Here is a 16,721-nt window from a genome sequence, read left to right as displayed (position 1 = left end):
CTTGCGCTGCCCGCCCTGCCCACCCTGCCCGCGCTGCTGCCTGCCGTGTGTCCTGCCCTGTCCCTGCTGCCTGCCCTGTACCTGCTGCCTGCCGTGTGTCCTGCCCTGTCCCTGCTGCCTGCCCTGTCCCTGCTGCCTGCCGTGTGTCCTGCCCTGTCCCTGCTGCCTGCCCTACCCGCCCTGCCGCCTGCCTCTGCCCGGGAGCGGGCGCTGCCCTCCCTGCCCTCCCTGCTGCCCGCACTTGCTGCGTGGGCACAGCCCTTTCCCTTTCTGCCTGCCCGCGGGAGCCGGCTTTCTGCCTTAAAGAAGCATGGCAGAGCACCTTCTTCCTCTTTCTTCCCTTTCATTTTAGTTTTTCCACCTCCCTCTGCGGTGTCCCGTGCACCGGCAGTGCTGCTCCGCCTGGGAAGTCAGCGGGCGCCCGCCAGCCAGGCACGGAGGTGGCAGGATCGTGGAGCCCTGATGGGTGACGGCTGCGGGAGCCAGGCTCCAGGATGGAAGGGTTGCTTCTCCCACGCTAGCAGGAACCTGTAGCTGGACAGACCCTCGGAGGGAAGCTGGAAAGCTCACCCCTGTCGGGTGCTGTGGCTTATCCTGCCAACTGTCATACAAATGGAAAGGTCTCACCGACATGTTTTTGCTTCTACTTTACAAAGAATCCTATGGATGTTTTCCATACACTCTTCCATCCCCTAAACAGAATCATTACGAGCGTGACATTGGGACGCTATCACCCCTAGAGTGAAGGGGAGGATACCAGCAGCACAGAGCAGCCTTACCAGATGCCCAAACTCAGTAGTAAACCCCAGATTTATCACTTCCCAAAGGCAAAGCAAGAAGCACACGAGTAAGCTGTACAGAGAGGGAAATGAGAAAGAAAAGGGAGACTTCAGTTGTCCTGTCAAATCCTTCTCTCAGAGCACATAGCACATCAGCCTTGTGATCCAAGGATTCAGTATCAAGCTGTAAAATACTGTTTTAATTTTGGGATCTGAGTTTGGAACGCTATAATAAAAGGGGAGCAGGGAAAGAATGGGGAAGGTAAGGAGTGCTCTTTGAAAGAGCTGCACTAGAGCCCTCCCCCATAGCCATTTCTGCTCCAAACACCTGGAAGATGGACACCTCCATATGCTTCCAGCACCATCACTCTGCTAGACATGCAGAATGCTCATATCACAGCTTTGAACAGAAGTGTGCAGCCTGCGAGGAATCATACTGTCATCCTGCCCCTCCAGACAGCCTCTGCGTTGCAGTGCAGACTAAAGCTGCCTAGGGACTTCTTGTTTCAAAAGGATAACAAAAAATTGCAGCTGACTTTTCCCTTGCAACTCCCTCCTTCCCATCTCTCCCACTCTCACTTCTCCATAAGTCTGGGGCTAGAACCACACCTAATAAACAATCTAGAGAGATGAGAGAAAGAGAGAGAGAGAGAGAGAGAGAGAGAGAGAGAGAGAGAGGAGATGGCTAGATAGATATTGCTCTCTTTGCATAGAACAAACTTGCCATAAACTGTGTGTGGAGCATACTGCTGATCATTGCAATAACTTGCTGTTTTGCTGTTTAACACAGCACAGTTACTCTTATTTTAGATATGAAATTGCCAGGTTAGTATGGAGCAGCAAAAGCAAAGTCTGTCAGGTTTCACTGGGTCATGTTCCTGGAGAAGACATAATTTCTTCAGAAAGGAGAAATTCAATGCTATGTATAACTTGATTCAGTTTACCTAAGTTCTGATCACTGCCTTCATGTTAGAGTGACAAGCAGAAGTCCTAGGAGAATAATCATTCCTTCAGCTGGTCAAACAGAAGAAGGTCCTCCTAGTCTTTCTCATCCAGATCCTTATACCTTGTCTAGAGGAGCATTTTGGAGGAGCTCCTGGCTCCCCTGGAATCACAAGCATGCCTCATCTTTACTTCATCCCATTGAAATGTCCTCACTCACCCTGTGAATTCATCAAGGTCTCCTATAAATGGCCTGATCTGTGTGGCATCTATTTGAATTGTTGGGAAGACTCTTGAGGCAAAGTTCCTAAGGATGGATGAATCTGTTTACTGAAGGTTCAGACTGTTCCAAGGTCTCATTGGCTTAACTGAGGGCTTCTTCCTTTGCCCTTCAGCTGACCTCCTTAGCCAGAGGCCACTGGGACAAACTTTCTAAAGTTTGTGTAATCTTTCTACAATGGAACTGAGATTTCATTCAGAAATGCTGCTTGGATTGCTCCTTCTCTCCACTGCCATTCCAGAAGAAAGGAGTAAGGAGTACATAGGAGTCTGGATTAAGTGGTTTTATTATTAAAGAAAAAAAAAAAAACAAACTCCAAAGTATTCTACCTGTAAATGTGATAATTTTCAAAGGGAATAAAATGATAAAACGCATATAAAAATCTGACATTTAAGATTTTTGGATACAGTCATTTGACTTTCATCTGATCCTGTAATATTGGTGCAGCAGCTTAAGTGGAATATTAGATTTTTACAGTGAATAAGTGAATTTTAATTTCAACCATTTGGATGCTGTTTGCAATTTTAACAATAAGATCCTCATCAAAGCAGTATCAGCTAGTGAGATTTTAAAGAATCACAAGTTCTAGGCTTAGTAACGGACTTTGGAGAAGACCAATTAGAGTTTAGAATGTAATTGGACTATTTTTAAAGCTCGGAAATACATTCTAGCCTTTAGATATCTTCCCTGTTTCTGCAAAGATAGCGTCCTGGCTTGAAGAACTGAAAGGGTTGCAAGCAGAAAATCCAAAGACAATGGCAAGTGATTAATAACTGTTACAGGTTCCAATGGAAGATGGGCACATGGTTTAATTGCTTGAGGCACTAGAAGAAAATACAATGCCGTAATGATAAATATCAAATGATTGTGCTAAACTTACTGCACAATGTAGCTAACCTGTCTAAACATGGACATGAAATATTATGAATCATGGATCATGAAATAGTAAATAGAACTGAATCCCATGGAATCCTATTCATAGAGGCCACATCCCTTATTTTGGAAATAAACTGCTTGGGAAAAAAATCAAAGCAAAGAAGGCAAAGGTGGGGCCAGAGAACAATGAAATCTATTTAAAATGTGAAGAAGCAAAGGAATAAGAAGAGAAAGTCTGATGAATCAGTGTTTGGCAATACAAAGAATATTTCAGTAAGATTATTTACATGAGTGATATGAAGTGTCCAGCCTGTAAACTGTATAGTACATATGTAGGGCATGTGCAACTCCACTATCTTATCTATATGCAAGCTGAATTCAGCTAGAGTTGCATATGCACCACAATGACAGATTATGGCCTCCACAGCTTTTCTATATTTGTACCGTACAGTGTGTGGGCCAGATGCCTCATATCACTCATGTAAATAATCTTATTGAAATGTTCTTCATATTGCCAACCATTAACTCATCAGACCTTCTCTTCTTATCCCTTCCCCTCTTCACATTTTAAATAGATTTCTTTTGTTTCAAGGAAATCTTCATGTTTGAAGAGAGCATTTTTATGGCTGGTATAAATACTACAAACAGAGTCCCTTGTCACATTTTATTTCCATTTTTCAAGGTCAGAATATGACTGTATGTACTATTGCTATTTCTAAATATAAAAATATCTCTGTGAGACTTTTATTTTTATTACATTGATTTCTGCCTACTTACAGTCAAAGGCACACCACAAAGGGATGTTTCTCTCTATCCCATATGGAAAAATACAGGAATACTCCAACCCCTTCAAGAGAAGTGACTTGTATTCATAGTGTTCTTAATTATTTCTCCTGACACTATACCATGAGGATTCACACCATGCTGGAGTGAGATGTGATGTTCAGCATCAAAGACTAAAAGGTAATGTAGAAACAGCTGTGTTTTGTTGTTGGACCATTCAGTGCTTCTGCGATATAAACATGAGTAAGCCTACAGGCTTCATAAGACTTATTGCAGGTGACACTCAGTGTGCCCAAAAAATACTTGAGATGAATAATCTGTTAACATAGATTATAAATTATAATCTATATGAATAAAATTTACAGCCAAGTTTATAGATGGGATTTTCTCATTAGTAATGGTTTTAAATTCAAGGAGGAGGGGAAATCACAAATTTAATAAGTAAAAATATTTTGAACTTCCATTGCATAAGGAGGTTATTTGCTAACATAATATTTATAATTATATATATAATTATATAGAGAGATTTTTATTTGCATTCCACTTTTATTTTATCCATTAGATCTAGATAATTTTCTATGGTGGGAATACAGGAAATAGAAGGTTTTCAATAATAGCTATAAGAAGTGGAGAAAAAGAACTTAAAGTAAGAAAGAAGTCTGTATATTAGGTCCCAGAAAATACCACAACTTGGGTGAGTTTCCAGAAGACATAATTAGATTTCAAAAATAATGTAGGACTAAGTGAATTGCTTAATTAAAATCCAATTATTAGAATATTTCATGACGTCCACTCTAGGGATTATTAGCTGACAGCAACACTTGTTGGAATAATAAAACTTGATAACAAAAGTTTTATTACAATTTCTATGTCTATGAATATGGGTTTTAATTGCAAAATAACACAATGTATACCATGTCAGCTGGGAAGGCTTTATACAAGAGAGCTAAAATATGAGAGTTAAAATGTCTTGAAGAAGAAACTGATGTAAGGGACAGTCTGCAAAGCCAGTTCTCTTCCTTTCAGTGATGGTGAGGAAGAGGGCAGGGAAGTCTCTGAAGGCTTTTTGGGCTGCTGGCTGAGCTGAAGGAAGGAGGAATGCTTGCAGCCCAGGGCACGGTCTTAAGCAGCTGCCCTTGGCTCCTGGGAGCAGTTTGCTTTTCAAGGGTTGAGTCAGAGAGCTAAATAAACCTTGAGCATTCAGAGCAGAAGGACACTCGACAGACAATGGGGAAGAATGGCAAAATTTCCCCCCAAAAGCCTGCCAGGCTAGGACATCCTGGCTCTACATCGTATGTGCCAAAACAACACTGTGAAGCCACACCTTGTGAAGCAGCAATCAACTATTTTCCATTCACTGCATTGTAAGCAGGAATAAAATCTCTGATGCAGTGTTAAGTTCACTGAAGGCAGATCTCTTTAGTATCTTTCCCTCTGCCTCTTTTTTTCTCCTTCATCCTGTATTGACTTCATACACCCAACAGCAGTGCTGTCCTGAAGCCAGAATTTACTTGTCACTCTATGGAGTGGCTGCAGCTGCAGCCAGGCAGGGCAGGACATCAGGCTGCACGCCCAGTCGGGTTCTTCTTACTGCTGGAGCCGTCACACTGAAGGCTCTGGGGGCAGCTCTTTCCACCCACTCTTCTACCTCTTGGGGTTTGTGGCAGGCACACTGGTGCCAGGCTGACAGGCAGCGAGTGCTGGGTCTGCTGCTCTACACTCACCTGCTCACAGAGCCAGGCTGGGGCTACAGCTTTTACACGCTGCAGTAAAAAGCTCTGTTGACCTCAGGAAGGGAAGTACAGGTGGTAAATTACTGGAATGGCTGTGTCCAAAAGGAACCTTATTCTCTTTTAAGAAAGCACCTGATAAAAGGATTAATGATCTCAGATAGAAGAGCCTGAGCTCAGACACAGGACCCTTCATGTCAAATACAGCTGCCACTGGCTGTAGCTAGAAAGAAACCAGTTTCTGAGTGAGTGTTCAGTGTGTTTTGTAGAGCTCTGAACCCTTTCACATTGCTTTTGCTTCATGGTGGTTTTGTAGATTACCAACCACACTGATTTTGCCTCTAGATCACTGAGTAGCAAAACCTGAGGGGGATTTTTTACCTTTCATAATGAATAACTTAATGTCATTTTACCTATAAGACAAAATGAGCTATCAGGAAACTATTCATAAAAACTTTGTCTTTTGTGTTTTAGACCTGTAAATTTGGATGACCACTCTGTTCTTCATCAGATAAATCAAAGTATTGAGACTTCCTTTGAACGAGGTGGAGTTGAGCTTTTGTGAGAAGTCTCCTTTGGATATGTCTTGCAGCAACAAGAATTTTTAAAGACAAATTTTTTCCAAGTCCCCGATCAAGTAAATTATTTCATGTGGTCAGGTCTTAAGACCAGAAAGGAATATTTTTTAAACTATTGAAGGCTGTTCACATTTCATGATCAAGATTGTACATTTTAGCTGTAGTACTTAGGACTAGAAAGGTACCAACATGTTTTATTTTCTTTGTTAGCTTGAGGGCATTCTTTTAGTCATAGGTGTAAAAGACAGTCTTCAGTCAGACAATGGCCCACCCAAGTGAGCAACATCTTGTTACTTCATTAAAGTACAAAACAGCTTTGATCAGAAAGAAATGTGACAATATGGGAAGGAGCTATATACTTTGCAAAGCCATGCAAAAACGTGTCATATTTCACCTGTAATAGCAATACGGTAATTGACTGGTTTTGTTTACCCAAGCCTACATCTGGTATTAAAACCAAGTGAGATATTTTGGATTAGACTACTGTGAAATCTATTAGAAGCAGACAAACTTTGGGAGAATTTTCACCTTTAAGGAAAACCTGAAATAGATTTTCAGCTTTGTAAGGGAAGAGAAAGCTTCAGACAACTTACCAAAGAAATTACAGAGGAAATTAAAATCCCACTTTTGCATTGCAGTTGCTGCTGAGGTATGAACAATTCGCTACAAAAACAGACACAGCTGTTAGGAACGCCAGTATTAACGAATACATGTTGAAAAACAAAGGGATGTCAGTTTGTCTAGTTAGTCTGTTGTGCTTTTGCAATAGCTACACTGCACACCGACACATTTCCCTTTCACTCTTGAAAAAACTTCACTAAAAAAAATTTCAGTGAATCCAAAAATCAGAAGAAAGAAAAAATTGCCAGTTCCCTCGGTTTACATCGTTTAATACAAAAATTCGTGCTTTCTCTGTCAGAGACTGCGGGGTGATGGTGTTAATTACGCTGGATTATAGCAATCTTCCAGTGCCACCTTGTGGCGCAGTGTAATACCGCAAAAGGCTTTATGTTAGCATCACCCTCGCCAAGCAGAAGCAGTCAGTTATCCATGCAGCAGTCCATAAACATGACAGAGAGGTGGAAGAGAGTTTTCATCTTAGGTGCCCCTGCTACAAAAAAAAAAAAAAAAGTCAGCTTTTGCTGGTAGAGAGTAGCGCCCATTCACACCTGATGCTGATATTTGGGTGTTGCTTTAAGGATGTCTCCCAAAGCAGTATGCAGAAAGATCCCCAGGGAGGCTTTGCAACAGGCCATGTTGCAGCACATATGCATTATTCTAAGTTACACCATGTAATTCAGCACCAAGGAGATATATATATATAATTTTTTTTGTTTGTTTTGTTTAAATCACCATTCTTATTTTACATTGTAACGGAATGCACCAACAGAAGCAAACATCACCCACCATATGTGGACGTCTATTCCAGTCTTGACTGCTCTCCCTGTGAAGATTGCTTCTCTCAGGCCACCAGGATTTGTCTTGCTGCAGTCTGAGGCTGTGTTATCACATCATACTCACAGCAATAGACTCACAGCTCCTGAGAAGGGCCCTTCCACGTTGATACAAGAGCTCCTTGCACACACACAGAGTACCTTGGTGCCACCAACTGATAAGTGGACTTCTTAAAGCTGGAATTTAAGAGATATAAACCACCTGAAATAAAACTGGTTGATTTCATTGACACATATCCCAGAGGACATAGTTTTAAAGAGGGAAGGGATATCTTTAAAAAGGAAAAGTGTACAAGGCACACGGATGGCAGCAGCAGTGGCAGTACCCTGGTAAGAGCTGCAGAACAGCTCCTACCCAGACTGGTCCTGTGAGCTGTGATTTGGGGGTGGACAGTCCAGTTCCCCAGGCTGGTTAACCTCACATCCTACTGTGAAACTGCCCTTCTCAGCTGCACAAGACTTGCAGTGACTGCAAGGACATTTGGAGGACATAAAAAAAAAATTAAACCAAGGGGAACCAAGTGGCTCCATTTCCTGTGTGAAAATCCATGAAAGCCACAAATGACACATGAATTAAAATGATCTGCAGGATGCTAAGGCAGAGTTTGCCAATAAGATCAAAATCAGTCCTGGATAGTTATGTCTCAGATGGTCTTGCAGTGCCAAGCAAGCATCATCCAGCAGGCTTTAAAATGGGATTCGTGTTTTAGAGATTCAACCAATTACCCCACTGACAGATTCCTCTTTTACTTTTCATCCTATACTTCTTACAGATCTATGCTGACAAATCTTTTGTCTCTTGTCATCTGTCAATAGTATATATTATGTTATTTTCAAAGGTGCTGAGCTTATGTAGTGTACCACTCATAAGGTAATAGGATCATAAAACATAATTGTATGAAGCACATTACCAGAAGATTCATCTTCCTCTTGAGGACATAAGATGTGTCCATGGTTTTATTTCTACACATAGATTTAAGGAGACTATCAGATGCAAACAGAAGCCTGATTTAAACAGCAATGGTGTTTAAGTCTAGCAAAGTGGCCATGATCACCCCAGCTCCCCAGGTAAATTGAAGCTAGCAGATCTCATTTTTGTCTTTACAGAGGAGGACAGTTTTAAGATGTTCTTAAGATGAAGAACAATACTCTTGTAAGCCAAGTACATGCTAGCTACGTAGGCATCTATGTACACATCAGAACATGGATGTACTATTTTTTCAAGTTCAGATTGCTTGCAGATTTAGATACATAGTATAAAATTTATATTCCACAGAAAGAATAGACTGTTTAGGATAAAATCTGCTTTTCTTACCTGATGAGTTTCAAACTGCAGTAAAATAAGTTCAGTAAATTTGGATACTACAGATCAGCTAGTCTTAAGGGTGAATTACATTTAAATTTGAGACAGGTTGGGAATTGTGTAATTCAATTAGATTTTAAGTTCAGCTAATTTAAAACTTTGCCAGCATGGTACAGTGTACTTAGACAAAACAGACATACAGTTTTAGAATTTATCCAATTTGAGCACCACTTATTAATATTAAGAAAATCTTGAGCATGGTAGTTCAAATTCCTATTTTGAATTAAATCCACAGCTTTAACAATATTAACTGGATTCAGTACAAAGGTCTGAAGGAGTGATAAATAGGTTGCTGTTTGGTTTCCATTTGAGTGCTGGGCACTGCAACGGTAGATTAATTACCCTTAATTAACTATCTCCTCTGTAGAAGCTTGGAGCAAACTATCTAATGAGACCAGAAGGAGAGCAGAAGCCCCTTGATTCACGTAATGCACAGGTATCATCTGTGCCATTATCTGCCCCTGAGCAGATGGGGCGTGCTCACAGCAATTGAGCTCCCGGCCCCGGCAAACGGGACAAATGGAAAGAGCTTGGGGAGACAGCAGAGCACCACCAATCCATGTGGAGACAGCACAGTCCCAGCTGTGGGCTACAGCACCTGTGCTAATAAACAGTCCCACATCAGGGCACCACTCATCTGAAAAGGAGCAAATTTTTTCCAGTACATGGGTTCTCTTAACCCTAGGATGTCCATATATTCTTTTTCACCAAGGATACCGCTCAGTGGACAAGGAATCTAGCTTTCATTGTAAAAGACAGAAAGATACACTACAGAAAGATTCAATTGTCAAGTACACAGATAATCCAGTTTCCAAAGCTGTGGAAACCTGGCCAGTGTTTTGTAGGCCACATATAATAATAGCATTGGACCTCTGAAGGCTTCTAGATAGTTTCTTATACAACATCAAAGAGGATGTGGTAGCTCTGGACCATGACAGTATCAATATCAAAGGGAGAAAATGTAGTCTTTTGGGCTAGGAGGGGTACTCTGAAACTGACACAGAGACAGAGAAAAGATATATTTGAAAAGCAAAGTTAATCAGTAAAGGCAGAAAGGTTAATTTTTGGAACTCTTTGGAATAGCTGAAATCTATGTAAGAAGGAAAGAAAAACCAAACTAGAACCAACTCATTGATTAATTGAAACAGAGAGAAGTTAATTTTTTTTTTAATAAATAAAGGTCAAGGAAAGCCAATACCTGTAAAAAAGATACATACTCTTTCCAACTCAGTAGTGTTATCCTCAGTCTCTTTCTATCCAAACAAATGGCTTACCTCTTCACCAAGTCCACAGCTCTGCCAAGGTTCTGGGGCTTATCCCCGTGTGTGGTATCTGACTTCCATGCTGTTTTAAGGGAGACTCTCTCCCCTCTGTCCCTCACTGGCCTCATAAATTCTCATTAAGAAAGGCCTATATGCATGACAGCCCCTGGAAATAGATCTGCCTCACCTCCATGATGAAAATCCAAGGTGATTCAAACACCCAGAGCACCTGTAATTTCCCAGTCCTTTTACAGGCAGCAGATACTCCTGTTCATGACATGAGACCCAGCTCCAGAGATGACAGCTGAGAAAAAACAGTGTCTGGTTTCCTGAGAAAGTACCCCGAGATGGGCTGGGCACTGGAGAATTCAAAGCTTTGGGACACTCTTGACAAACACAGCCTGAAAGCACCGTATTCTTGAGGACTAAGAGAGAGAGTCTGCTCTTTGTTCACAGCCATAGCTAAGGAAATGAAAAACAAGGATCCCTTCTTAGCAAGGAGTCACAGGGAATAAATGTTTGGCAGTAGACAACAACTTCCTTCTTCTTGGACTAAATACCCCAGGGAGAGACTTCTGCTTCTGAATCTTTGTTTACTTCAGGCTTTCCCTCTTGCTGCTGCAAGATACTGGTGGATAAATCAAGCAGGACACTTCCATCACAGCAGCAGGGTGGGATCATATAACATGTGTGACAAAGCAGGCCAGTGAGCTATTAACAGTCTGAAGAAACCTTCCTAGAGATTCAAGAGTGCCAGGAGCTGCTGTTGTGCAGAAGGGTGCCAGAGGCACCTGCTGTGTCCCCTTCTCAGGGCTGAGGACTGGAGCCAGTGCCCACTTATGATTGCATGATGTAACAGCTTGGAGAGTCCCCACCAGAGAAAGCTGGTATTGACTCAGGCCCAAGCAGTGGCCTATTCAAACTGGCTGCAAAGGAGACACAATATAACCTTATATTAGAGGCACAGTGACTATGCCAATAGGAGCAAAAGAGTTGGAAGAATTAATGTGAAAGGTATTTGACTTCAAAAAATAGAATTCCCAAAAAAAAAAAGAGAAAACTAGGAAAGAGGCAAAAGGGCAAAAAAATTTTGCATGGTGTGGAAATTGCTTTAAGATGTCCTGTTAGAGGTTGGTTCTAAGTAAGCAAGGACCTACCCTCACAAAACTTTAAAAGGAAGAAAATCACAAGTCAGTTGGAGTTAATAGGGTGAAGAAAGACTTCAAAAGTAAAAAAAGAAAAAATAAAAGTAGTTTCATCCAAGCGAGGAAAAGAGATCATAAAAACTGGAAAGTTTACAGAAAACCACAAGGAAGCCCAAAATATTTTTAGGAGCAATTTACTGAAGGCATAAAAATGTTTCATTAAAAAAACTTCTCCTTTTAAACACATCAGAAGTAGGACAGCTGCCAGCTAGTTAGTCAGGCAGATATATGATCAAGATGTAAAAGGAATGCTCATGGAAGATAAGGTTGAAAATGTTTAATGAATTTTTCCACTACTGGTCATGGTGAAAGATCTGGGGGAGGCTCAGGCAGCAGAGCACTTTATATGGGATAAGAATATGATGAACTGTCTCAAACTGAAATGTTTGAGAAAACACTTAGAAAACACTACAGAAAAAAACTACAAAATAACTTGTAACAAATCAGGTTGCAGAACTAAAAATGTTCACTCGGGACACCTATAGGAATTCATGTATGAAATTGCTGAAGAGCCAACTCCATTTCATATCGTAAGACACACACCGGTATTGGTACCAGAGATGTGAAGTTTGGTGCCAGTTTTTTAAAATGGTTGTTGACATGAGCCTAGTAAATCTGTTTTCCATCTTGGGTACATTTGTAGAAACTCTATTAAAGAACAGAATATATAGACTCAGAAATAAACATGATATGTTGGAGAAGGGTCAGTATGACTTTCATGGTGAAAAGTCGTGCTTCATAAATCCACTACATTTCTTTGAAGTTTCAATTATTATGTAAACAAGAACACTGCAGTGTAGTAGGAATATGAGAATTTTGTTAAAAGTTTGGGTATATTCTCTCCACAAGAGCTTTAAAAACACTCTGCTTGCCTGGAGGAAGATGGAGGTCTTGTTATGAACTAAAATTTTTCACAACAGGGAGATTGAGCCAGGGGGCTCATAGGGATCCATGCAGGCATTTCTGGTGCTCAACAGCTTGAAAGTCTGAAAGGAACATTATACTGATGTGCCAAGATTGGCACATCATGATTATAGAAAATTATTCAGGACTGCAAAAAAATTAGGATGGTAGTGAAAAGTTGCAAAGGGACCTAATTTACTAGTGGCTTCCATGTAGAGTGGCAACAAAATGTAAAGTGAAGTTCAATGTCAGCAAATTAAAAGGTAGACCATTTAAGCATGTGCTCTAAATAAATTTTTTCCTCTCAGGAAAGAGATGTGTGGAAAATTCAGCTTAACAGTCTGTGGGAATCATGAAGAAAAACAGATCTTAAGTATTTAATTTTTTAAAAAAGAGCAAAGAAGTCAGAAAACAGGAGTACAAGAAGTACATTGCTCACAAATGGCTACTACATCCCCATCGCTGACTGTGCACAGGTCTACTCCTCTATCAGACAATGGCTTTAACAGAAGTAGAAAAGCTGCAGAGAAAGATAAGATCACAACTGTGCTACAGCTTCCACATAAGGAAAGCCTCTACAAACCACTCTTCTGCTAGTAAAACCAGTGGCAAAGGAATAATGGCACATCATTATGTGACAAAGGAAAAAAATCCCCTTCAAATGCATCAACTTGGTTGTTCTTGTATTCCAAAAAATGCAGATGCCTGAGAGCCACTGTTAAAAAAAATCTGACGCTACTTTTTCCTTTCTCTGTTGCAATTTTTGTTTAGGTACATCTGAGTGACTAGGGCAAGAGAGATGCCAATTTTTGTAAAAGGAAATGGAAGTGCTGTTATTCAACTCTGCTATAAGATCACTAAATCTTAAAGCTTGTCTCATAGTGCAGGAGCAGTGAAGCAGGAAATTGCTAATGCAAAGTGTATAAGAGAAGATCCACTACAGCAGGATTCAAGCTTCACCCCAAAAGCCACTCTTGCAAAGAGAAAAAGAGGAAATATTTGAGCAGAGGAGAGAACTATGAAAATTAAACAGCTTTCCAAAACAGAAAAAAAAAAGAACCCAAACTAATCCTTTTACTACTATATTCAAAGCTTAATTGTGTTATTAATTTGTGTGTAGTATTTAGCCTTCAGTAACGCAGACAGCTGAAAAAGAACTCAGCTCCACAGAGCTTAAACTGTATAAGTCCATTTAATGGAGAGCTGGAAAAGTTACATGATTTACTTTAAATTTAGTGATAATTTATCGGAGGAGACAATTTGGTAGTAGCTCTTTGGTTTTAATGATTTCTAGCTAAAAGTAGCTTGCTGTCCCAGTGGTGTTTTTTGTGACCCTGTATGCAATGCTGGTGGGCATTTCTGGGGTGTCTTTGCAGACTCACTCAGGACTTGCAATTCTCCAGTGTAACTCTGTATGAAGAGGTAAGTTTTTTAGATCTTGTGTAATCTATGGCCTTTAAGCACCTTTAATTCTGCCCACTTAAGCAGTAACACGCATCAATGGTACTACTAGCACTATTTACATCAGGAACACACTTAAATGTTTTCAGAGTCATAGCGTGTATACCTGCAGACATGTGACCAGCTGTGCCTGGCAGGTATAGTCATGTACAAGTATGTAATGATGTCTTTTGGGTTTTGTCTTTTCTCTTTTATATGTTTTCTATATTCTTTGCACATATATTTTTAACTCTGTCACCTATTGTATTAGGAGCTAGTTTTCCCAGTACTTTCCCATGGCCTTTCCCTAAGCAGAAAGACAAAACAAATCCCAGAGCTCCAAGCTCCAGGGGGTACAAAGCTCCTGTCCTATCTTGGCTCTTTGTGAATTAGTGCTGAAGGGAAGGCTCCAGAGAAGGGGCTTGCCTCACCAATTGTCCTCCATTGGTACTTTTTATCAATAATGTTAATTTCCTGAAACCTACAAAATGTACCCCCTAGAGCAGGTGGGCTTTTGTGGACATCTTTCCATAACTGCTCCTGAAGGCCTTCAAGATCCTCTTTTATATTACCTCCTTCCTAAAATTATCTTGAGCTTCATTTCCATTCTCACAACAATAACTGAAGTAGAGAAGTTTGGCTATGCAAGGGAATTGCAAGTTGGAAAATTTAAGGGCTTAAACATATTATAATCTCAATAGAAAAACAAACTAGTTCATTCAACTTAAATCTATACTTGGCTCCAGTCTTAAGGTTTAACTGTGGTTTGTACTGGCTGTAAACAACTAACCTGGTGCACCATCATGCCAAGAGATGCTGTCGTGGGTGAAATTTCCATTTTGTTGAGCCTGTGATACAAAGCAAAAAGCTTCATATTCTTCACATCCCTCTGAGCAGAAACCAGGAGCATTTATTCCCATAAGGACTGTTCAGTTGATCCCTCATTCTTAAACAGTGTTAGCAGTAAAGAGGGCCAAACACACCAAACAGATGTAGTTTGAGCAGTATTTTCATAGTTATCATTTCTAATAGGGATTCAACACCTTAAGTGCAACCATCAGCACACTTAGATAGCTAATTTTCACTATCAAAAGGCCAAGGCAGGAAACTCCAGAGGCCAATTTATCTTGCATAACTCAAACATGAAGCTTTAGAGCATTTAGACATTTGATTCATCATTTTGAAACTAATTAGACACCTGCTTTAGTTAGAGTATCACTTTTTCGAGAGGTCATATTTCTTCATTGGCTGAGGAAGGGGGCACAAAACAGACTAGATCCTGGCTTTCAGACAGCTAAAGCTAGAGAGAATGAAGCACACCTACTGTGTCTTCTAACTTGCTGGAATCATTAATTGTGGATTTTAAACTATGGTATGTAGGCAACCCCTAGCCTAACTGCTTCCAGACCCATCATCCAGACACTTAAATCCTAACTCTAAAGTCCAAATTACTTAATGGTCAAAATCAGAAGCTGTCATGTAAAAAAAAAAAAAAAAGCCTGATACCCATTTGAAATTACTTCAAAGGTCACACTACAAAGGCTTTTATTTTTCTCCAATACAAATGTTGAGCATTGAGTATTTCTCAATTAAGGAATAATGTAAAGCTCTTGCTCAGACACAGGCATCTATGTCATATCACCCCATATAGATACAAACTAGCCAGGAATGTTGACTGTCAGGGACAAGCAGCTATTTTCAAGCACAGCCAAGGTGCTTTCAGCAGGAAAATTACTCACATGCTGCTTTATGCAAACAAAGAGCTTTTTCATAAACTCCCTAGTTATCTATTCTGCTGAGAAGTCCATCTCCACCCCCCAACCAAAAATAAATTAATAATATAATGCACAAAGGCTTCTGGGGTACCTTTACCATCCTAATTACAGGCAAAACAATTTCCCATTCAGTGTTTAACACAATGGATTTAAATGGATGAATAGTCTAGTTTTATATCTACACTAGATGCCACCTTGCACTGTGCCACAAACCAGTACCTGGAAGTCCCCAACTGTGGGATTTCTGTCTTGGGTCCTTCATCTCTCTCTTAGACTGAGGGGCCCTAATAGACATGAAAATAAATAGATGTCATGACGAGCAGTCTGAATATGGCAAAAATCAGCATGGTGGAGCAGCAACTCAAATTTATGTAGCATTTGGCCTCTTCCAGAAGAGGAATAGATCAAAACATTAATAGATTAATATTCCCTATGTAGCTCTCCTGGCAATCTTTCTTACAAGTCAACATCCTTACCTGAGGAAGAGAAGGGACAGGTTCTGATTTCTTCACTCTCATAAATCATGACAGGACTTGAGAAAACAGCATGAGGCTGAGTCAGGGGAGGTTTAGGCTGGATATCAGAACAAGTTTTTTCATCCAGAGAGAGGTTGGGCACTGGAACAGGCTCCCCAGGGAGGGAGCACTGACAGAGCTCAAGAAGTGTTTGGACAATGCTCTCAGGCACACAGTGTGACTCTTGGGGATGGTCCTGTGCAGGGCTAAGAATTGGACTCAGTGATCCTTTTTGGATCAGGATATTTAACTCAGGATATTCTGTGATTCTATTATTTTACTGCTGCCAATGAGCAAGCTGTGTGACCTGTGACCTGCGTACCATTTGGCTGAGTTATATGCTGCCTGCTTCACTCATCCATTGTACTCATTAGCAAAGGCCTGAAGAAAAATTACTTCATTTGTATCTATTTCTTATCCAGAATTCCCACTGGATGCTCAGCTGTCAGAACATCTTTGTGTTTGAAGGTATTCGAGCATTTCTGAACTAAGATTTGAGTTTTCTCCGGTATTAATTACAGGAACATGCTGAGCTGCTCTTCAATCAGAAATCTTTTTGCCACACAAGAATGTGTGACATACAGCTTACAACAAAGGAAAAGAAGTCACAGCTGTATTTAACACTTAAATGAAATTGAACTTGATGTTTCAGAGACCATTGCAAAATAATTTGAAAGAATCTCACAGGATCAAATAACATAATTATAATCTGTAGCAGTAGCATGATGTTGGCTGAGGTTCACTTGTCCTAACTTTGTGCTTTCTTCCACAGGGAGAAATGTCAAAATTCTGAATTTCCCAGTTAGCAAATCTGCCAAAAACACAAAGCATTTTGC

The 16,721-nt window shown here is 40.5% G+C and overlaps 1 long non-coding RNA gene across 2 annotated transcripts; it reads right to left on the bottom strand.

The window, feature by feature from the left end:
* Positions 1 to 5,123: 5,123 nt before the first annotated feature.
* Positions 5,124 to 10,363, bottom strand: LOC119697526. 2 transcript variants are annotated; one of them, XR_005255863.1, is made up of 3 exons: positions 10,235 to 10,363; positions 7,376 to 7,599; positions 5,124 to 7,079 (listed from the first exon to the last, which is right to left on the bottom strand). It is a non-coding gene; the product is annotated as an uncharacterized LOC119697526 (long non-coding RNA). The 2 variants fall into 2 exon arrangements; XR_005255864.1 differs by having other exon boundaries at positions 10,060 to 10,334.
* Between the last annotated feature and the right edge of the window lie 6,358 nt (positions 10,364 to 16,721).

This window comes from Motacilla alba, chromosome 2 (genome assembly GCF_015832195.1).
Source record: "Motacilla alba alba isolate MOTALB_02 chromosome 2, Motacilla_alba_V1.0_pri, whole genome shotgun sequence".
Classification (NCBI taxonomy): Eukaryota; Metazoa; Chordata; class Aves; order Passeriformes; family Motacillidae; genus Motacilla; species Motacilla alba.
Note: the sequence above shows the minus strand (reverse complement) of the source record. Positions and strands in the feature narration are given on the sequence as shown.